The 24,654-nt window shown below is 41.1% G+C and overlaps 1 protein-coding gene across 5 annotated transcripts in view; it reads right to left on the bottom strand.

The window, feature by feature from the left end:
• Positions 1-24,654, bottom strand: part of PAG1 (phosphoprotein membrane anchor with glycosphingolipid microdomains 1) — a 111,768-nt gene that overhangs the window by 50,154 nt on the left and 36,960 nt on the right. Inside the window, exon 1 of one of the 5 annotated variants that reach the window (XM_071421334.1) lies at positions 1,210-1,380. The exons of 2 other annotated variants lie outside the window; for them this stretch is intronic. The gene's annotated coding sequence lies outside the window, so the exon portion shown is untranslated. 2 more of the 5 variants (XM_071421333.1, XM_071421336.1) reach the window with 2 other exon arrangements.

A 24,654-nucleotide genomic window follows, 5' to 3' on the forward strand; every position in this document is an offset into this window, starting at 1 on the left:
ATGAGAAACACTGGCACAACAATGAAAAATCTGTTTGGCACAGTCTGTGTAATCATAGTTATTGCAAGGTGGCTGGAAAAATAAATGCAACAATGCTTTTTCTTTCTGCTGAGGTATGTGCAACAAATGTTAATGTTTTTATGACTGTACAGGATGGATTGTACTCCAGGGAGTACCTTGAGGGGTGAGGAACTGTCTCTGGTAATCAGAAGTATTTACCTTGCCTATATATAAATGTATTTTTATTAGCATAATTAATTTAATATTGCATATAAATAGTAACTTTTGGCTTTAAAAGTAAGATGGAGAAGGAAACTAAATAGTCTTTTCTTCCTCTGATGGAAACACATACAGATCTTATTACTGGTAACACAAACTAAGCCCACATAAAAGGGAACAGCCAAATTGCAATAACCCTCAGCATGATGCCCCCACAAAGCTTTACTCTCCTGTGGAGCACAGAGCACTTCATAACTTTCCTCCCTGTTGTATCACTCTTATTTTAATAAACAACCAAACAGCAGCAATGGCCGCTAACTTATGCTACTCTAAAGACAAAAATATTACCTTTGGTTAACAAGGACTCCTCATCCTAGACCCTCTTTGCATTGTGCAGAAGAAGATACCAGGAGAAGCTGTTTGAGCTCTAAAACTCCCTCCGGGCATTAACGCAGCTCTCGGAGCTGCTCGCCCTGTCCCGGCCGCTCAGCGATCCCGGATGCAGGGCGTGGATCCCACCTCTCCTGGCTGCCAGGCGGGCACAGCCTCACCGATCCCACTTTCCCCGGCTGCCAGGCGGGCACAGCCTCACCGATCCCACCTCTCCTGGCGGCCAGGCGGGCACAGCCTCACGGATCCCACCTTCCCCGGCTGCCAGGCGGGCACAGCCTCACCGATCCCGTGTGCAGGGCTCGGATCCCACCTTCGGACAGAGCCTCACCGATCCCGTGTGCAGGGCTCGGATCCCACCTTCGGACAGAGCCTCACCGATCCCGTGTGCAGGGCTCGGATCCCACCTTCGGACAGAGCCTCACCGATCCCGTGTGCAGGGCTCGGATCCCACCTTCGGACAGAGCCTCACCGATCCCGTGTGCAGGGCTCGGATCCCACCTTGGGCTGCCAGGCGGGCACAGCCCGCGAACAATGCCGCCTCTGTCAGCCCGCCCGGCGAGCGGTGCCACAAAGACACGCTCATCCGCAGCCCCGCACCTCTCTTTGCTTCTTCTTCTTGGAGCACAGGGTGATGAGAAGGAACGGGAGAGAAATGCCGATGTGTTTATGATCAGCCACAGCTCCGCTGTGCCCAGGAGTGAGACAGTGGCAGCGCACGACGGGCGCCCAGAGAGGAGCTGGGATCTGCGCTGGCAAGAGCCCTCCCTGCCTCGCTTCACACATTTTTGTTTCGGATCCGTGGGTGGTTGCATGAGCAAGCAGCCGGAATAGGGGAGGAGTTAGACAAAATGCAATTTAGGACTTGGAAGCCTTGTCTGCCTTTTCGAGAGGAGGACGAAGAGGCGAAATCGCAGTGCCCCGACAGAGCGATGAGCCCTTCCCAGCCCCCTGCTGCCACCTGCCTCTCCAAACCTGCCGGGAGAGCGGCTCTCCCTGCCTGGGCTGATCCCGGGGCAGCGCAGGCACAGCAGCTGCTCTCGGCCCCGGTAACCACACTCCAGAGCCCCTGAGCACGCTGCCTGCTCACTCCTGCCCCACAGCATCACCAGCTTCATTTTCAAGGAGGCACGATGCTTCATGATCTTCATGAGCAACTAGAGGATGAGACAATAAATGACATCTTCAGCAGATGTTTACAGCTGTCACGAGGCAGAGGAGGAGACAGCAGCAGCTTAAATCCCAGTTTTCTACAAAGCTTTCCTTGGAAATCAGAGAGGCAAAGCCAAAAGCCCTTTTAAAATCAGATGGCCATAGTTTTCTTGTTTTGAAAGGACTATCATGTGCATATAGTTCATGCAATTTCAGCTTTGTTTTCCTTCCTATGAGAAAATGAGAAGCAATGTCTGGCTCAAGATGAGACAGTGATGATTCCTGCTGAAACCAATTAGAATATTACACTTTAACTCAAATATTCACAAGCCAAGCTCTATGATAGATGTGAGATGTTTCATGCCTCTCCACATGAATTGTAGTCCAGATCTCAAAACACTGCAAGTGAATAGACCAGCAAGCAACATTGTGTTTTCTTCTTGAAGTAAATACCAAGGGACACACAGCCCTTGGGTGCAGCACAGCTATGAACTCATTCCAGTCCCTGATGAACCACCCTTACAGTATTTTCCCATGCAATTAGTATTAATTGGTGACTTGCTGGCAAGGTCCCAGGGGCCTATCTCACCCTTTTAGCCAGTCCTACCAGATCAGCCTTGAGATGATCATCACGGCTGGGCAGCTATCCTGCTGCCCCACTTCTCAGGGCTCTTTCTTGCTCTTGTATTTTTGGGGACTCTGGCAAGGGATCTCTTGAGTAATGAACAATCAAAGACACACTTCTTCCAAATTAATATATTCAAGTTTGTAACATGAGACAGCAAAGTAAGAGGGTGACTTCTAGAGGGAATTTATAAGCACTTAAAAAAAAATATGTTCTTTCAAAGCATTTCACTGAAGCTAAACTCCAAAATAATTTTCAGGAGAACTGAGCAGCAGTGCTCAGTTCAGTGTCTGGATAGAAACAGACCTGTAAAACTCTGCATCTTGCATTCAAAATTAAGCTGATACAGGACAGATGTGAATGAGCAATCATCTCTTCTAATTTTATTACTTAATAACAATTCTTAAGGATTTCCTTTTATCTATTAGTAAGATAAAATTTGTCTTAAGCATCTTGTCAAATGGACTTAAGCAGGTTCAGGAGTGCTTTATTTCAGCAGAGCCCCACAACTCCATGGCAATAAACAAAATCCGATGTTCTTTGACTGAACGTTGTGAACATCTAGAACAAATTTCAGAGTAGCTTCCAGGGGCATTTTCACAGTATGAATCTCTTTTTTCAGAATGACATAAGTAATCTCAAAACTTTAAAAACTCGTGCTGAGGTGGTTATTCAGAGTCAAAAGGATGTCTGAAAAGAGAACTGTGCAGGGGTCAGCCTACAAACACCACTCAAGATCTAGTAAAGGCTGCAACATCTAATGGTAAAATACATTAGGAAATGCTTGTGGCCAGAGGCAAGCAGAACTGGTCAAGTATAATCAAGAGCACCAGGCCAGCTTTGTTCCTTCTCCTTTTTCTGCTTCCACTTTTTCTGCTTCTCCTAAGTTTCCAGGCCACATAAATCAGTGGTCCTCGGTGTAACTCTTCTCATATCACTTTTGTCTTTCACTGCACAACACTTAGAAACCACAACATAACATAAATAGGTGCCTAAAAATGGTGTATTTTGGCTTGGAGGTAGTTAAGAACCCTGAAGATGGTTATTTCTCTTGGAAATCTTGAGTTTGGAGTGGAGGAGCCTGCCTGTGCCATCTCACTTCATCTCTAACAGGTTGTACCTTTAGATTTTACTTGAGGGATCATGTACTCAGTGAACATAAAGTCAAATGTGAAAGCCAAAACTCAATCTTTACACTGGTCAACAGATGTAGAGAGATTTATCACTTACATGTAAGTTGTTTATATGACATAGAGACATATTACATGACATAATATGACATAAATGACATGTCATTTATATGACATATTTCTTTGGAGATACTTCTCCTTCTGAATCTTTGTGATCCTACTTGATTTTCATTTTTAAAAGACCTTACTGTCTTTTTTTTCCCACATCTATGGCAAGTAAAGATGCAGATATTATTTGTCAGGGCCCCATGAAAAAATGAATGCTTTCAGACTACTCTCACAAGTATTGCAGAAGTACAGAAGAAGACCTCAGTTTCACTGGTGCAATTTCCCAGCAATTCCATTAACTTGCAGTATCTTTGGATGTACACCATCAATCTGAGATAGCCCTCACCTCGATCTCACACCTTTTTAACTCTCCAGGTGTATAAAACCACAAGGATATTACTCAGGGCAGCCAAGGTGGCAGAAGACTTCTGTCATTCAATGGAGGGATGGATTAAGGAACCACAGAATAAAAGTTTCAGAGAAGAACTTCTCCATAAAATCATGCAAAGGAAGGAGCACTGCACACATCCTCTGGCAAGGACAGGAAGGTGCCATCTGTGTCTTTGGAGATGTAGAAAAACCATGAGATTTCTTAGTATGATGCTATTCTAAAAAATCTGGTTTGCTTACAGGATTTTAAAACACACACATGTTTAGACTGCCACTTTACATCTACAACTAAGAGAAAGAGGGACTCAACATTCAGTTTTCTGAAACCACAAGGACAAGAGATTCTTTCTCTGAAGACATATGCCAAGACTTAGTCACTGCCACTCTAATTCCCTGATAGCAAATTCAATCTTTACAAATACAAAGCAAACATCTTTAAACAAATTATGAACATCTCTGGCCATACAGATAAGACTAACACTTGTAAATTACTTCTCTAAATAGGTGTTATATCAAACCTCCAATGAGTCCAGATAGATGTGTTCAGCCAGCATTAGGTGATAATGAAGCCTGAACCCTAGAGATCCTAGTTAAATTTGGATTAGCTGTTGATGAAAACCAACTTGATAACACTGCTTATTCTAGACTTGCCTCAATTACAGTTATTCCAGTCAAATTTGTCACTGCTATTCCTTCTTTCCAAGAGCATTACTTTTGTGACAGTTTTATTTGTAGTGTTACATGGCATTGGTACCTGCACCTCATCAGGTCCTTCTACTTGCCTGAGACAAATGCTGGATCATAGCAGGTCCTCTCCATCTATGGGAGACCAAACACAAAATTACACTTACTCAAGCATCACCTCTGCCTCTGGCTGGGAGCTGGCAGAGCTGGGAAGTGCAAATCTCCTACACATGCTGAAGACAAATACACAGCAGACTGCCCCCACTGCTGAAAGGTCTGTATTTCATTTTGAGCTATTGATCAAACTGAAGTATTTCACTTGGGCACAGTTCATTTGGGCCTACAATGTGTTCTCTGTTAAAAGCTCTTTAACTCTTGACTAACTCAGGTCATGTGGATTTTTTGCTTGGCATAACTTGCACATGGCCAAAGCCCCTTCTCAGAGCTGTCAAGTCAAAGCCGTACAAAGATCTGACATCTACCAATATAATAATAAGCCTAATCTTCTGTACTAAAATAATGCAAATAATTTTCTTAAATATTTTTTTCTTATGGAAGCTGGTTTGCAACATTACAGTACTTATGAAGTACTACACATCCAGTAAACTATTTAAGAATAATTGATGTAATTAAAAAATTTATTTCTCACCTGTCTGATAAGCACTGATAGTGGAAATGAAATTTTCACCTCATCTGAGATGAAAGAATTTGAGCATAGCTCTTTGGTTTCCATTTGTAGTAACCAGAATTTCCAACTGTTTTTTCATCCATGTACTTGATAGATTTGGGCTGGTTTCCTTCAGACAATTCCAAATGTATTCAATCCATTACAGTCAAGACTAAATACTTACATATGGCTTCCTAATGTTACTCATTAGGACGTAGATGCTACAAATGTGCTTCCTTCAACTTCAGCTGTCTTTTATTCTCCCCTGCAGCTCGCTCATTTTTGTTAAAAATGGAATCAAATGACTAAGTTTCCATTTTCCACTCTTCCTAAGTTTCAAATTTATGCCATTTATAAGCCTCAACTATTCTATGAAAAAAACTTTTTTACACCATTTAACAGAACCAAAATCTTGAAGGAACAGAGATTTTTTTTGTTTGTTTGTTTAATCCTCTCCTGCATCCACCCACTTTTCCTATTTTCCATTCCTTAATTAAATTCCGGGTCAAAGATCTTTCTGACTCAAGGTGTCCAAATGTTTTCAGATTTGGCTAAAAAATTGTGCAAATCCATTATCCTATATCATCATATCCAACAAGGAGAAACTCTCATTAATTATTTGAATATATGGACAAGATCTGATTATTTAAATCAAATTGCTAACTCAAATGCACAAGGGAATATAATTATTTTTAAAAATGTAAAATATGATTAGAGTATGCTCAAAATAATTGTTCAGACTGTAAGATACTAGTGGGCAGAGGTTCTGGAAATGGAAGTGACACCACTCTAATCAGGAAAACAGCCATGAGAGGATATTTATCTATTTATGAGGGCTTAACTTTGAGATTACAAGTGCAAGAGAGAAAAAATGTCATCCTCCTGTCGTTTGTTGACAGGCTGTGATAGAGGGAAGCTTTGTCAGTACTTCATCACCATCCATGACTGCTCTGCATCTCACCTCCAATGGCTGCCTTGCATTTCTGAGTCCTGATCCCTTCAGACCTGTTTGAATTATCCCTGTTTTTCTGCCATGAATGCTGGCATCTTACTCAGCAAAAGCATATCACATAAAACTGTTTGTGCTCAGGAAATTGCATTACATTAAAAGTAATTATTAAGATGTGATTTTCTCTGTGCAGTCATTTGCACAAACTGTACAAGTCCTCTTACCACAGCCACTGCCACATAAAAACTGTGGAATCACATTAAAGTATTGCATCAGCAACAGAAGTGTCCACGGCAATTATTTATTAATAAAACAGGGAACATAAAAACCGAAAATACCACCCCAAAAGCACAAAAACAAAGAAACAAAAAAAATTCCCCCATTCTTAGAAACCTTTCTTTAACTACAAGGAATTGAGATAGTGTTAATACTCAAAGTTTAACTTCAGGAAAAGCAGGATGGGATGTAGACTGTCAGCTAACCATTCTTGTTCTCTTTGATTATCACCATATCTTTCAGAGTGAAACTGGTTTAAAAATCAGGAAAAACAAGATAGACAACCTTAGACCCAACCCAAACAAAAAGCTGGTTAATTGCATCAAACATTTCTTATTGCAACTAAAGCTCTTTGTGCTGTCCTCCCAAGTACCCACAGGTCAGAACAGTGAGCTGGCTGCCCCTGCACCTGCTTCATGTGACACTGGACTGAAATCTATCAATGCTGCCCAAAGGCTGACCCATGTTCCTGGTATAAAAGAACAAAAAAATCCTAAAGGATCTGCTGACCCCTCAGATTCAAACAGCTTTTGAAGCAGGTGAACAACAGATCAGTAAGAGATGGTGTTTCCACCTTCTCTCTGCTATTGTTGCTGTGGGATTTTATGCTTTTTGCCTGCACTCTACACTACCTGTGAGAGGTCAGACCTGGTTTAGTATCTAATATTGCCCTTCAATACTTTGTTCTCTCTTGGAGATACGTATCATGGATGCATTGACACATACCTGAAAGCCTAACCCAAGCTTGGTTCACAAGATTGAAGTGAAAGAATTTACAGACTAATTAAAAAGGAATTTAAAAGAGCAAATCTTTCAAGTGTCTGATATAGCGAGTCTTACGCAAGGGTGCTGAGAAACTGGGCCCTCCCCTGACTTTAAAGTTTACTTTAAACAATCACTGCTGGGAGTGGAGTGGCCCAGTAAGTCAGAGGTGTCTGTCCACCAGGGGAGTTCCACAAAGGCTCTCAAAGTATCTGCTAATAAAGGCTTTGCCCTGGTCACACAGCAAGGCTGTGACAGAAGCTGATTGGCTTTGGTTTTTTAAATAACTAAATCAACATAAAGAAAGCTATCTTGGGCACGGGGAATACATTCCAGCTAGCAGGCAGAGGCCCAGCCTTTGCATTGTCCCTACTGCACCAGCCTTTGGCACACAAAAGCCACCTGCAAGGGAGACTTGACCCCAGAACATGCAGGCTCTAGAGGAGCATGGCTCAATAAAGCAGGAGCTGCCACAAGGAAGGAGCTGAGGCAGAGCACCACTGGGCAGCCTTTCCCTCCATTTCAGCAGGGGAGTTTTGCAGATAGCCATCTTTTGGGTGCCACCACCCACCACCCTCCTCCTGGGCACCTCCTGGGAGGTGGCAAGTGCAGTGGGGACTGGTGGCTGGAGAGTGCAGAGCATCGCTGCTCTGACCGGTGCCCTAACAAGGAGGACTCTCCTGAACATTTGTATGCTTCTCTCTCTTTTTCAAAATGACCTCTAAAATCACTCTGCCAGCAAGAACTGATTATGATGTTTAAAGGAAACCTGCAGAAACTTGTGGATGAGAAGATTTTTATTTATTTTTAACTCTTTGAATGTGACTTTTTCTTTTACATGAGTGTGGCTGAGACAGCCAGAGTGTTAGTGTGCATATTCACCACCTCCAGACTCCACACTGGACCAAATGCACCAGAGAAGACAGTAAACAGAATTTCCTATGCCAACTCATTGAACTGGGAGAGATGCTAGCATAAAACTCTAAATCCCAGAAATGGGATTTGCTTAATCAAGTGAGCTTTGCCAGAAGATGTAATCACACACCACAGAAGATTACATTAGCCTTTTAGAAAAAAACCCACACTTAACCAACTCCTGAAATTCTGCTTTGATATTTGCATGAAATCCATGCAAATTGTATGGGCTTCAGCATGTGTTTTCTCCCACACCAAAGCAGCCAGATGGACAGCCAGGGATGTGAGAAAAATATTTTCTGCTAAGCCTGAGGGGAGATGAACAAGAAAAGAAGCCCCCACGTGCTTCTCCCCAAGTCCAGTGCATACATCCCACCCCCCCATCCTGTGAGCCTTCTTTTCACAGAGATCCCTTCCTTTGGCCATGGAGAAAGCAGTGGCCTGGCAGCCAGGGCAGTGCTCCTGCCAGCACCTCAGCCACAGCTGGGAACTGCACCTGGGGTGCTCTGTGCTGGGGCAGAGCAGGAAGGAGTCTGGGGGTCCCCACCTCCACCCCACCATCCAGCAAGGCCCTGGGAAGAGGGGTCACCCTGTGGCATAGCCATCAGTTATTGCAACACATAAGGTGGCTTTGTATCAATAGCTTTTGTTCCACTAAAATTCATCTGCACGAGCTTGCTTCCTTCCTAGCAGTTGTTAATGGATTTCATTACAGTTTTTCTCCTTTTTCACGTACATTCCTCGCTCCATGAAGAAAGCATGGGAGCAGCTGCAGCCAGCTGTGAGCTTCCCCATGGGACCCTGAGTGCTGCCTCTGAGACAGCAGTGACAGTCCCATGGTGATGGAGAGATCTTAACTGCAGACAAGATTGCTTGCTGCTGCCGTGGGAATCCGGGCAGCAAAGCGCTGCTCGTGTTCCAGGCAGGGACAACATGAGGGTGCCCTACACACTGCAACAAGGGGAAGCACTCTTTTGAATTCTGTGGGGCAGAAGAAACAAATTCATCATGCAGAATGTTTAGGAAAGCCTCACACCCTCTGAAATGTTTCAGGAATAATGTTCAGCAAATGGTAATTGTACCCTCCCCACCTTTGCTTTTAATAACTGAGGAAGCGAAAAACAAAACATTCATTCTCTTTCTCCATCATTTTTAAAGTCCAATTTTTGGGTGGCTGTTAGCATCCTCTCTGCATTAGATACCAGAATTCAGCATGAGTCAAAGCCTGAATATCTTTGCTTGGGCAAATCTCCTAGGAACATCAGCCTGGAAAGCATGCCCTGGGAAACAAATCAGTTCTTCCTGACATGGGAAGCATCTCAGCCAATAATCCCAACTAATGTGGATGTGTCCACTGTTTTACTTTACACAAAGAAAGTACACTCAAATAAGGGTATTTCACATGTGCATGTCTGCTATTTCAGATGTCCAGCCACTTCAAAACTAAAACTCAGATGTTAAGAATGTGAAATACCAGACATTCAGATATTCTCCAAGTGATCCTATTAGGACAGAGATATAAGTGGGCTGGCAGATACACTTTCAAAAATTACAAGTCTTGTACACACAAAGAAATCTCCTTGCCTCTCTCCATCAAGCAGCTTTTACTGTTTGGTTAGTTGTTTTTTTAACTTCGGTCTTCCATTAATTCCAAATCCTGATAAAATAAAACTTTTGTTGCTTGATCATAAGCTCATAAAACACAAGAAGAGCTTAATGCAAAAATGTGAATAAGTTAAGCAGTTTACATAAAATTTACATATTTACTCATTTAAACAAGGGGCACTCTTTGCAGTAATTTAATGTTGTCAAGCAAGCATGGGAGGCATCAAATGCTTTGGCTTTTATGTTGCTCCATACTGATATAATAATAATTGCCAATAGATCCTTTACAAAAAAAAGAAAAAAACAAAAAAAAAACCCCACTCACTATGCTGTTTGGAGGTTTTATAACAATATTTAACAAAGGGGAGAACATAAAAGGATAGGGGCCTGAAGTCACACCTCCAGACAAAGTTCATATTTACCACCCACTATGAACTATGTGCAAAAGCACTGTTCATGGGTACAAAGACAAGACCAGTCAAGGTCTGCTGCTACCTGTGACCTACCTTCTCTGAATTCTGCTCTGTGCTCCTGTTCCTCAGCCACCCCTTTGCTGCAGCTGCATTCCTGTCCTTCCCTGCCTACTGCTGCAGCCCCTCTCCTCTAACAGCATTAGCAGTACACCTCTCAGCACTGCACATTGCCTTCTTGATTCATCACTGAACCAACACAACATAAATCCCCCAGGCACACCAAAGCACTGCTACATTAATGCTTCACCTATGCTGCAAGAGCATCTCTTAAAATGCCTACAAAATTGTTTTAGAAGACCATGGTTTTGTTCTTGCAGCACTCTAGCCAGGAGGTGGTTAAAACAAAGGTGAAAAATCACAGCAAATAATCTGAAAGATGTATTCCCATCATGTTTGCCACTTCCAATCCTATTTTTTCCTATAAAGTCTTTGTGCAGTTGCTCTGTTGAAATCATTAAGCTTTCTCTGGCTTTCTGCAGGTGGAAAAGGCCAGAACCTGATCCTGTGTGCAGGAGCAACACCTCTTCACCTACCGTGAGCCTGCGGTGCTCCATCAGTCCTTTATTTCTCCAGACACTCCTGCTTAGGAAAACTTGACAGGAATTGTTTTAAATACATTCTGTCCCATGCAAGCATGCAGCCAAAAAAGTTTTAACCCTGCTCTTGACAGTCTTTTTCAATACAGATGGGAGTTCAGAGGAACCATTTTTCTTTCACATTTGTGTTTTCAGCTTTACAATTTCCATTTGCTCAAGACCTCTTGTCCCATCTCATTCTTATTTTAGTGCTAGCCCTACAAGAGTTACAGAGATGATCATTTTGACTCAGCATCATCCTCCTATCCTCAATTTGCCTTAACATAAAAAAGACAAAAGAAACAGCCCTACCCCTCCATATAATTAAATTTTCTCACTAATAGTGTCTGAAGGGTGGATAAATGTGTGAAACCAAAGCAGAGCTGCACATGTGAGAGAGGAAGGGTTCCTATCACTGCTAAGAGCCCATCTTCTGCACTTTCCTGACTCGGCAGTAAACTAGAGACACTCCCAAATGGTGACAATGGGCAAGGAAATTTGCTTTGCAAACAATTCCCTTTAAAAAAACCTTGCAAGGAACTATTTGATAGTGTTTAAGTTTTTGTCTCTTAAACATGCAATTCTCTACAGAAAGCAGATAATGTTAAGTAAAGTACTGGAAAATGAAGTGGTTTAGGATTATACACAGTCAGTTGGGCTTTTTCTAAAGAAACACTACACAGACCCTTTACAGCCTCTGAAGCTGAGTTTCTAGAAGCCAAAAGAAGCAGCATTGAGTAACTGAAGGCTTGTGTCAAAGGACAGCAGCAGGCAGGACCCCACACAATGGGTCTGCATTGCAAACACACTAATACCATTGCTGCATAAAAGAGTAGGAGGAATACATAGGAATTAAAGGAAAGATTAATTCCCAGTGGGTTTTACAGCTAAGAGGCATATATTTGGGGCAGCAGCACCAGCCAGAAAGTTTTGATCCTGATGGCTAGTTTGGTCACCACCCCAAACCAGACTTTGACTCCATGACATCACAAGCAGGACACCCTGTGAGTGCTACAGATGAGGAGGCTTCGGAGAGCTAATGTGGAAAACATACAACACAGCATGCCTCGTTCAAATAACCCAATTCACAGCTTTAGCTTTTGAAACAAACAAAAAATAAATGCAAAGATGTGACACTAGCAATGCCTGCCATCACTCTCAAGACATGGAAGATACTATATAATCTGAGAAACTATAAATACAAGAGTTTAGGAGTGTAGAAAGAATTACGTGAAATCACCACAAAAATGTGTCCTGCAACAAAGTTATGAAGAGAGTAGCAAATAGGACTGGTAAAAATACTGGTACATTCAAAAAAATAAAACTATATAAATCATCAAATTCAAATTAAAACTACTTAGAACTAGCTATAGGTATGAAAAGAAATACATCTACAAGGAAGAAAATAAAGCAAAATGGACTTAACAAGAAATGAGCTGAAATAAAGCCACATTAAATTCTCAGCAAGTTGTGAAAGATTCTTTGCCTTTCTTTTTTTTTAAATTTTTTTATTAAACAGTAGAGCTCGCCATCTGTTAGGGGACAGCACACAACAAGAGTCCTGAAGTGCTGAAAAAGTCTGTACCAGAAGCCTTCATGCTCACTCTGGTATCCCACAGCACAGCCACACCAAGTTCAGCTCTCCGTACATTGGAAGTGTTTCCAGGCAAACCCAGTGGCTCCACATGGAGCACCATGGGGTCCCTGAAGAGCTGGCACGTCTCCACCAGCATTGTGCTCCTCACAAATCCCAGCATTCCAGGAACAAATCCTTTTGGCACTAAGCTCACCTCGGGCCTCAGTAAAACCATCCACTCGGATGTGCCCTTGGGTGTGACCCCATGGCGTGGAGTCTCATGGACAGGCCTGCCTCATGGGGCTGACTGCCTGGGAGGGCTGGCTGGAGGGGAAATGCCAGAACAGAGAGAGAAACTAAGACAAAAGCCCTTTCCTAATTCTACCCTGTGCAAGGATCTGCATCTTCAGCTTTTATGGCAAATCATCACCTTTTAATTTTTTATCCTTTCCACCCCAAGCACTGCCACCATGAGCACTTCCAGGCTGAGGAGACTGCCACCACATCAATATTCATCAAGGAGATCCTGAAGAAAATTCATTTATTTTTCAGAATTATTACAGTTAATTGGAAACATCTGCTACAAGTATCTGTATGCCAGAAGCATCCCAATCTTCTAGGCAGTCTCTGCAGGAATACCCACTCTGTCCTTTCTGGCTAGGCTTTGCCAACGGCATCTTTATTGTCAAAGAAAAGACAGCGTAAGACTAATCGGCCAAATGCAGAGTTTAAATTGTCTCTGCTCATTTTCACACAAAGTACTAACACATGTTGTGCTGTCACAGCTGTGAAAGATATTTTCATCTCCATGTTGGCTTTTAACTGCTTTCTTGCAGTGAACCAGTAAAAGAATTTTGGGAGCAGCATTCCCCTCTGATACCCAGTAGCATCCTTAACCTAATAGAGTGCTGCAGTGAGAATGTCCAAGCACAATCAATCAATATTTTACATTCGTATTGAGATTAATGTCAATATATTACATGAATGTAAGTACATTATTTCATGCAATGTGAATGTTGAATATTTGTTGAACTATTTATGTGAATAAAGGATAATTATCTGAATGTCCAGTGGAAAAATGTTCCCGTGGGGACAGAATGCAGCCTAACTATCAAGTATTTGCGAATTCCAATAAATATTCACTGAGACCTAGTGAAAATCTGGGCTGGAACTTACAAACATAGAATTTCTAAACAGGTTGTCAATCATAATGAAAAATGCATGTGCAGACTGGACTTCCTAAGTATTATTAGCCTTCTGTCTAAATCCATTGTAATTTTGTTTTTAATAGGCTGAAATGTGTGGCATGATCTTTTTTAATAAAAAGATTCTGTCAAAATTGTGAATTATTAATGTAAATCATGAGGCCAAATTAATTTTTTTAAGGAATAAGATGAACAAGACATTCATATTAAGGAGTGAAGCATGATTGTATCTCTGATGAAGTGAGATGAATGTTTATACTATAGACCTTGCCCATAACAGCTGAAGACTTCTTACTGTCTGTATGAGGCAGCATGATGGAAATATTTGTTAAAAAGGTAAGGAGAATCTCCAAAGACATCTTTGAACTCAGAACCTCCAAAGACATCCTTTGAAGCAGATGCTCTGCCCTGAGATGCCAGACCAGGAAACCTTACTCAGGGAGAGAAAAATAAAAGCAAAAAAAAGCACTGCTTTTTGAGCCAGATTATTTTTTAAAATTAAATTACTATGGGTAAAATATTCACACAGATGGTCACTACGAATTCTCATCCCAAACTAGATTAGAAATAGATTTTCTTTTTACATGAAGAACAGAAATCAATCTTCTGTAATGTAATCTTCTTGGGTCCTTGCCTACCCCAAGGGTAAGAAGAACCACAAATTTCTTGTTTGACAGTGTGGGAATACAGAATTGTTTGTCGACACCATTAAGAAGTTTCAAATCATGGTGAAAGAACTTGCACGCATCAACAGACAGAATAAATGAACTGTGAAAAGCAAGAAGACCATGTAATGTCTGGATATGTATTTTCATTTGGCAGAATTGTGATGCTGATAGAAATAATGCAAAAATAATAATGCCTCTGACTGAAAGAGTGTGTGTTCCCTTATTGCCTAGAACAGAATAGTTCCCACACTATATTATAACTGCAGCAATAATTAGGATGTGAACTTCTGGTCCAGTTTTCTTCCTTTCAAGCAATAAGGTTATAAGGACCTTCATCACTTCATCTCATGAGTTTGAACAAACTGGTATTTTTTTCTGCCTTCCTCAAGAAGAGACAGTGATAAGGCAGGGAGTGATTATCAAGGGATATTAAGAGAATAAACCCATGAATCTCAGTGTTCAGGTTAAAGTTCAACACCAGTTAAGAAGTATTCTTGAACCCTCATGATACTGCTATATAAAAATAATACAACTGCTCTGCAATTTAAAAGCATAATCAAGTAGAAAATTATAGAGTGAAATGTGTGGCCCCTGAGCAAATTCATAGGTCTTTATGCCATGAAAAATAAAACCCTTTCACTCATTTGGACTTTTAGCAGCTTTTTCTCAGAGAAGTGGTGGACAGTGGGCAGTGCCACAGCTTCCTCTGTGCCCTTGGGGGACAGGAAGCCCTGATCAAACTTTTCTGGATTCACTGCAGAAATGCAGAAGCTGTACTCACAGGGAAGTGGGAGATGTGCCATTTCTGTTAGTATTAAACAGAACTAGATGACAGAAAGAGAATCACACATTCTTGTCTGTAGCATCGAGTCACTCTTGGTTCTCGTGTTTGTTGGCTTGCCATGCTCGTCTGACACAAAAGACAATCTTACTCTCAAAGCACAGTAAATCAGCAAGTAAAATTCTTGGAATAACAACACTGAAATCTGTCCAATAATTTCCTAAAAATGCATATTAAATCTGCTTCAGCCATGAAAACTTGATTAATGTGTTTAATACATTTGGAAGAAATAATCATTCATGTTAAGGGTAAACAATGCAAGCATGGAAAATGGGTGAGAATAATATGAAAAGGGAAAAAAAAAAAGAAGCAGATGCTGCAGGATACAATCCCACCATTGATAACCATTGTTATGGCTAAACCAAAAACCAGTATGCCCTAAGTGGAGTAAATTATCATCTCCACTCTGTGATAGTTAAGGCAAAATGAGCATTAGCATCCAAAATAAATGAAGCTAATGGCTGGATTTTTGGTGAAATCCTAAATTCTGCTTTTTCAAGATTAGTGATAACAGAAGTAGTGACACATGCTTCCTCCTGAAATCTATAGAGCCCAACAAACCTCAAAGGATCACGTGCAAGGAGGGACGAGGAGCAGCCACAAGAGTGGGGAAGAAGCGGCACCTGCTCCGACCCAACACAAGCATCACAGGCTCAGCCACAGGCTGGTTCTGGGGCCCAGCAAACCACCCACCACGTCCTCCTCTGACAGTCAAGGTCCCTCCTCAGTGCACAAGGTCCCCTTCCCATGGCTGTATCCAAGCAGCAGAGAAACTAGGCTTTGGCCAGAGCACAGTGATGGTACCCAGTGAAGGGTACCTGTATATGCCTGCCCTTACTTACCCATAGTGTGCCTGGCACAGAAAGTCAGTTCAACCAAACAATCAATTTAACTGTTCCAGCCTGCCTCTGGGAACTGCAAAATGTGGGACGTGGCACTTACCTCACCATCAGGACACAGCTCTCTCTCGTCTTCCAAGAGCAAAACTTACGTGCTATAAAAAGGGATTTTTTCTATTTCTCTGCAGGCAGGCCAATATTTAGGTTGTGCTTATGAGCAGTGATGGCTGATGATCCAAAGAGGAGCAGAAACTCAGCACGTTCCCCCAGCAGCAAAGGGCCTGGGACAGGCAGAAGTGACGGACAAGCATCCCTCCAGGAGCTGCAGAGTTTGCTCTCTCTGAAGTCTCCCCCTTTCCTGCTGGGCTGCAGCTGCGTGCACAAGAACACATCATCCTTCCCACTGCTCACAGTGCACAGACACAGACACCACTGGGGAATGCTTCAGACACATGGAAGCAGCTAGCAATTTAATTAAAACATCCACACACAGAGAGGCACATGCACATCCCATTCCTCAAGAGAAACACCTCGAATAAATACGGGAGCACAGGACTGCAAGGAAACTCACAAGTCCCTTCTATGAACTCCATGATGCTCCATCCTAAAGCTGCTCTTTATTTTTACCTCTGCTGCACCTGGAAAAGTCTGTTAACAAACCTCAGAGATAATCAGGGACTGGTTTTTATTGCCTGGCCTCACTTTACCCAGAGTAAAAAGCATGGGCTTCCACCATTATATTTTATGCCATATCTATCACACCAGCTCAGAAGAAAACATAATCCTTGTATGATGCTATGATCCTCTTCTGAAATGCCAGTGACTCTTACCTTTGAGTCACCTAGAAATTCATAAGAATTCTGTCACCTGTCAACTTCATAAGCATACTGCTGCTTATTTATGACAAGGATAGGAAAATATGAAACATGTTTCATCTCCTTTGAGGAATTTAATTAGCAGATTCCCTTTGGCCCAACACTCCCACCATTTTAAAATAATATTGACCTCTCTATTCAATTCTCTACATATTTAATATTTCTTCTATGAATCTTCTTTTTCTCTTGCCATATTGATAGATCTCCATGTGGGTACCACATTCAAATTCTTTATCAAGACTGAGATGAATCGCATCTATTGCTTTTATTTAGCAACAGAACTGAAAAATATGAAACAGCTAACCTTGGCACAAAAATATTTATTAATATTTTTTTTATTTTATCCCATTTTCCATTAGCTTCTCTGACTTTATGATGTTGTTCAACATTCATTCTAAAATATTATGTATTTTAGAGGTTGGCTTAACAGGCTGTTATTTTGCCAAATCCACTTCCCCTGGAACCATTTCAAAATCTGAAGTTTACATTTTATATTTCTCATTCTCATGCCCCAGTGTTCAATATATTCAATAAAAAAAGTCTGCAATCCCATGTAACAAAAAATGGCTTTCCAGGGAGGAGCAAAAATGCTTTTTAGAAGTAAAAATCTGATGACCTCTCAGTGCAAGCCTCTGGAAAAGAAGTGATGGATATTTTTTCTCTGCCTTGTCCCTGAAACTCCACTGCTGTTTTAATGTTGCACTACACTGGTTTTCTTCGATGGCTAATATGGGAAACCTGATTCCTTTTAAAGAGGCCTCCCAAATCAAACCTAAAATCAAATACCTCCCCATAACTTAATTTATTAGGTTAAAAAGGTCAAGAGTCTCTTCACCACCAAAGTACTTGTCCAATTCTCAATAGGAAATTTAATTTCTGTCATCTGGAGCAAATGTGTATAATGCAAATGGCATTTAGAAACTCTACTGCACTTTGAAACTGAACCCACTTTTTGCAGCTGCTGCTTTAAATATCATCAGAGTCTGGAAACAAAACAAAGCCCTGTCTCACTGACATATTCCTGCATTAACATGAACCCCAACGAGTGAGTTTAAGTGGGTTTGGCCACCAGCTGTGGAACTCTGCTGTACATTCCACTGTACACTAGTCTACAACCTAATTAACAGCCCTGCAAATATTCCAGATATCTGCTAATATTATGCACAAAGACGTAATTAGAAGTGTGTGTGAACACAGATACGTTTGGAAAAAGAGAGAACAAATGTGCAGCTCCAACTGCTATCATTATTAACTCCTTCTCAGTGGCAGCATCATGCACCAGGTTAGGGTAAGGTTAATGCACACCCCACACTGTGACCTTTCAGACTGAATTTAATTGCATCCCTACCAACGATATGGCAAAATGATAAGGTGCATCCTGATTGATTTTCTTCCTTGCAGACCACAAGAGCTCATTTCAACCAAATCCTGCCATTAAATTTACAGCACAACTGGAAAGGAGTTTTAAATTATATACACCCTAATCTAATATTTGAAACAGTTATATCAAAGACTCTCTCTATTATAAGCTGTAAAATCCCTATTTGCCTTTTCTGTAAACCCGCTACACTATGTACAGCATTATCCTTCAATTGTTAGTGTGCTTAAAATGTGTGTCTAACACTGTCAGAGCCATGCTGTCAAGCATTAAAGAGCACTTTTAGGCATTCTGCCCCTGTAATCCTTGGGGACTTCAGTAGCTACAAGTCAGGGGAAAATCAAAGTAAAGAGAAAAGACAGGTCATCATGAACCTAAGTGCAGTGTAGTCTCATGATAGACATTTCTACTCTACGTGCACAACACATATAGGTTCTACAAGAATTTTACTATCCCTACTATACTAAAGCTGGGACAAGTATCTTTGTTAACATACCAGCCCAGAGTGAACTGGAAAATTTTGTCAGAATATTTGATACACTTTGATTACTGTATAAAATATTATATGCCTCACTATAGCAGGGTTTATTCAAGCCTTAGTTGTTTGATAACAACTTAGATTTTTTGTGATTTTTTTCATTATTCTTTCAAATAAATTTTTGGTGTATTTTCAGATATTCAATACTCTATGCTGCATTAGAAATGCCCATGGGAAACTCTGAGATGTGTGTGTGTTTTAAGCAGTTTCCGCTCGCAGTGGATGAAAGTAACAGCCAACCACGCTGGGATTTCAGGGTTTTTTTTAAGGAGGTGATGGCAGGCATATTCTGTTATTACTGTATAGGAGTTTTAGCTATTGCACTCATCATCATGGTCAGAACAGCTCATCTGCATTGAAGTTCTGAAGAGCACTGTGCACAGCTGAGCCATCACTTAGATCACTTGCATTTAGAGGAACAGAAACTTGGATGAGCCCCAAATTATGGCAGACCTAATGTCTCATTTGCCAGCAAATCATCTGTATCAGAAATTACTTTAAATGACAATGCTAAAATTGAATTTGTCCCATGTTTAACATGCCCATTAAAAGGAAATCCTTCAATGCCATTCACTGAGGCTCAGATGCAGGGAGTCAAATGACCATGTGGTCATGGCCACAGCCCACCCTCAGCAATATCCCTGACTTTGAAAATCTGTAAATGCTCTGGAGTCAAGGAGGAACTTCCCACTCAAAACCTCTCACCTTTACAGTTGTTCTAGTTTCATGAGTCTCTGATGCACAGAGTGCTATGATAGTCTTGCCTACGAGAGAACTTGTCACTTTAACATGACTCAATTTTAATTTCACAGCAAGGCCTTGCCCAAAGCCATGCTGGAGCCTCTTGAAGCCTTCAACCACCCCTAGGTTCCCTTGGATGGCCCTCAGGAAAGAGAACACAGTGGCAGCAGAAGGCTGGGGGGGACCTGAGACTGGGTGAGTTTTGCAGAGCTTTGAGCCAAGTCACTGCTCTAACAAAGCAACCTCCTGAGAGCCCACTGTGAACCTAAACACTGAATTTCTCATTCAATGCATCCGAATGCAAGTGCAGTGTGAACAACTCCACCAAGGCAAAGACAGAATTAGCCTCATCAGACATGCAGCAGCATATGTCTCTTTCAACATGTACTGCAAAATAGATACTGAATGGAAAACAGATGATTTTTAGCCTCCTATTCTGTCTACCGGTAAAAAAAAAATCTCGAAATCCTGCATATCTTCATGTAAATTACTGTACTGCAAAGATAAATATCAAAGTTATGCAAGATGCTAGATAAGTAGAAAGACTTAAAAGAACAAGGAAGAAATAAAAACACCTACAAAACCTCCAAAGACAAAAAATAAACAACAGTTTATTTGTGTTCCCAGGCAAGTCCAAAGCCAAATATTAGCATTTTCTTCTAGAGGCAACTTTCTGTGTATTGAGAGCCAGCTTAAATAAACAGCTGGCTTTTCTTCTCAGAATATTTGGGGAGCCTGCAAATTTTTTTCTCCTTTGAGAAAATATATGAAAAACAATGCAGGAACAACTTCGCACAGGAGTAGTAAAGAAATTCAAATATCTAGTTATAATTATAAATGAAATTTTTGCCATGCAAAATCTGCATGAAATGCTCTCAGGTGGAATATTTGCCAGCCACTCTTCCAAGCAGCAACCAGAGAAATCTACCTTTGTTATCTCCTTGTTGATCTGGTTCCCCATGCTTCTTTTATGCATTTTATGTGGCTTTTTAGTTTTACTCCCATATTTCTCTCTTAGTCTTACCTGAGCTCATTCCCTGCTAGATCCCTGGGTTTTTCTTTGGTATCCCAAAATCTCAGCTGGGGACTTGCTGGTATCTAACATTAGAGGTACAGGGGCTCCAGTCATCTTTAAGCTGCAGTAATTTTTTCTGCTCTGTAAAGCCTGAAGGGATAGTACTTTTCCTTCCTTGCTAAAGAGTAAACATTCCCCTTCCAGTGGGCAAACAAATTATCTTCTGTTGTTTGTAAAGACACTCAAACAATACCCTTGTTTACCTTTATAAATGTCTTTGTGCAATCCCCAGTCCAGCCCAGGGAACTGAGCAAAGGTGGTGCAGCTGACATACAGCAGGCAGGAGTAAATGCCTGAACACCCAGAGAAATCTCAGCCCAGCAAAGAACAGAAACAGTCACTCTGCTGTCTGAGTTTGGGCTGAGATAGCAGCAGCAAACTGAATCTCAAGACAGTAAGTATCTTTAGTAAGCAAATTAATTTTACTCATCAACTCAGCAGAAACATGGTTTTCTGCCTCCAGGGAAGGGTGCAATGTGTTCTCATTAATGACTGTTTATTCAGATCAACACTTCTGCTGGATAAATTCCCCACCACCACCACCTTACATGAGCTATTTCATGATCAAAGTATTGAAATCAACCCTGCCAAAGCAACATCATTTGAGCAGCTGTGTTAAGCGCAGGCACGTTTGAAGGATCAGAACCTAATGACGTTTTCTGGTTGTTTTTTTGGCATGAATACAACAAACACCTCAACAAAAACATAACTCTGCCCCTGCAAAGTACAGAGGTCTACTCATGCAATTATCATCTACAAGCACCAGTACTATTTGTAAGAATCAAACAATTCATTCAATATTATTAGTTTATTTCATAAATAGGCTGATTACTTCTGAAATAGCTGCTTTCTTAAACTACATGGCTGATACGCAATCTGGTAAGCTCCATTTACCAGTTTTCATTTAAATGCATCCTACGAATCTGACCCTACTTCATTAAAACCAACAAATGTCACACAAATCTTTGCACATGGAACTCCATATATCCAAATGAAAACCAGTCCAATGCTGACAAAAAGGCTGAGAGCAAACTAGTACCTCTATCTTGGTCATCACAACCTCAACTGTGTGATGTGCATCAGCACACACCCTAGAAAATGAAAAGCCTGTTAACTCATAGGGTCCTTCTGAAAATGTGAACACATCCACTGCTCATACTGCTTCGTTTAAAAGCTGGCTCTAAATTTATCAAATACAGTTTGAAACTGAAAGTGACTGGAATGTTTTGCACTACTATGTCACTTCCTAAGAAAGCTGATGTAGAAATATTTCCCAGCTGTGGGTTAAGATTTCCAGATGAATAGAACGAGCAGGGAGATGTGGGCTCCTGACCAAGAGGCACTGACAGTCCACATTAAACAGAATTTGCCCAGGATGTGTCAGACAAGAGACCTGAGGCTGGGTTCCTGTTGCTACAGGAAAGTGCCTGGCCAAAATACACTTGGCTGCTCTAGCAAGAGTTTCTCTCCATATTGTTTTGTTAATGTTTCCAAAAGGTCCAGTTTTGCTTATGTATGAAAAAAAACCCAACCCTCACCTTGCACCAAAATAAACTGTGGGGTTTGACTGGTCACAGCACAGACAACCAGACTTCCAGTGCATCCCCTGAACTATCAGTGCACAACAGAAACTTAATATGAACTTTTCATAACATTTAATAAAAAAACTTACCTAAATATCTCCTCCAAACTCTGATTAGTATCTGCCATACATAGATTATTTTTGCTTTTTCTGCACATTTTCCACATACAGAAACATTTTTAGGATTTTAGGGTTTTTTATGGCATCAATAAGCTACATGAGGAATGAGACAGACAAAACCAAAATGTAACACAAAAAGTCTCTAAAATATATTGTAATGTTGTCATCAACAGACAGCAACTACAGAAACATCATGGAAATAGTACAGGCAATAAATTGAAGCTATGTGAATATTTACTTTTATTTTCAAGACAACTGAAATTATGAGATCAATTTGGCCTTGTTTTTCTCTCATCACTTTTCAGACTTGTCAGAAGGAAGTGCAAAAACACTGCAGTCGATATTCTCTCTTGCTAGCCTGGATTAGGAGATTTATGTTAATTGCAGACATCTACATAAAAACACCTCTTAGTATTCCTCTTCTATAGGACTTTTACTGAGGATGAAATTCTGACCACACAAATAAAGTAAAAAGAAATTTTTTACTTTTTTTTTTTTAAAGGAAAACTTACCTTGTAGCACATTTTCAGCAAATGTCACAAAAAGGTCTGATTGCTTCCAAAGGCTTTGATCTTGCTATCACACAGCAGCTCCTGACTGAACCAAGTGACCTCGGGGAGGCTCCAAAGGAATGGGCATCACTCATCTTAGAAACAGTCTCCTCACATCAGACATGCTTTTCATACTCTGTTTACTTCCAGGCTGGACTGCATGAAGCATCAAATCTCTGCAGCTCCAGCTGATGGGATGGGAGTTACCAGCTCCTCAAAGGTTCACAATTCTCAGCTGGGGATAGGACAGCAGGACACCTGCTCCCCGTGAGACCTGCTGAGTCTGGTGGGGTGCTGCTCGGCTTCACCTTGGCTCTCTGCAGAACACCCACCACTGAAATAACAGAAAGCCAGCTAGCCAGCATGGATCACTCTCAGCTTTCAGCCAGGGAGAAAACCAGCAGAAAAAGCCTTGGCCAATATATGGGGATTTTGACTTTTCTTTCAATAGCATGAATTAAGACCCAGTAAGCATCAAGGAAAGAATGAGTTACTTTTCCTGGCTAACCACTAAGCTTAGATAGTGGGATAGAAACTAACAAGAAAAATCATTGAAAATGCAGCATCTGTTGACATTTTCCAGCATGCACTGACCTTTCCAGTACCATTACACTCGGCTTTGCAGCACAATTACTAGTTTCAGTTCCATGTATCGATAAGATCCTCATTATCTGAATTCTATCAAAATCTTTAAATTCTTGAGAGAGCAGAGAAAAATGTCTGTCTGAAACAATATTCAGTTCAGTGACATCAAAAAGACCCAAACTCAGCTGCTGGGGTTGACTGTTCACACCACTGCACTGTAACCTGGGCAGGTAAGAAGGGGGAAGAGGCTGACAACTAACATGAGGATGATTCCTCATGACAGTGACAAGAGTAGGTAGCTAAAGCCACAAAATGCAATATTCAAGGACAGAGCCCAGAAAATGACCCTTGCAGTTGCAAGCTCACTTGCAAACCAGAAATCATTTCATGGTATGCGAGAAGAGTCCAAGTTAATTTCCCACTCTGACCTCAGAACCTCAGACTATCCCTTGTTTAAGTCAGCTTACAAGGTTATAATGGCTACTTTTGTTTCTAGCAAACCTACAAACCTGCTTTCCTTCACTTCTCCTCTTCCACTTATTTCATATGCAAAGGTAATGCATTTTATTACAGAAATAAGGAAGATCTGCATTAAGTCATGTCTGCTTAAAACTCAGGTGACTCCCCACCAGCTGGAATCTATTATTTGATTAAAAATGTTGTTGTGCCAGCTGCCATGCAGCACGTTTCACTACTCTGATTCCAGGAGGAATTAAACCCATACTGAAAATGAAATCTAGCATGAATCAGCCTCTTCTCAATACTAATGCATACCTGGAAAAAAAAAGCATAAAAAAACCACCACAAATGTAGCCCTTCTGGACCCCAATCTCTAAAGCAGAAGGTGTTCAGTGGGGAAGAACTTCAAATTTCACATATTATAAGGTAGTAATTTCATAAAGCAGTGTCCTAATTATACCCTTAGGCTTGTTTTTAAAGTGATCTTTCTCACCATAAAAACAAACATAAGTCCTCTTCCAACAGAACCAGCTCTGAAGTTAAAGACAGTTGCTGAATTAAAAGCTTTTCTATCTCCCTGATACGGTGAAGTATTTACTAGTGGAGGGTAATTATTAGAGAATGTGCCCAGAGTAAAAAATAATTTATAGTTAAGTCTGTTACTGCTAATTCAGTTAGAATGAGAGACTGTATTGGGCAAA

This window comes from Agelaius tricolor, unplaced genomic scaffold (genome assembly GCF_023055355.1).
Source record: "Agelaius tricolor isolate 1412-34295 unplaced genomic scaffold, bAgeTri1.0.p SCAF_2, whole genome shotgun sequence".
In the NCBI taxonomy this organism is placed as follows: Eukaryota; Metazoa; Chordata; class Aves; order Passeriformes; family Icteridae; genus Agelaius; species Agelaius tricolor.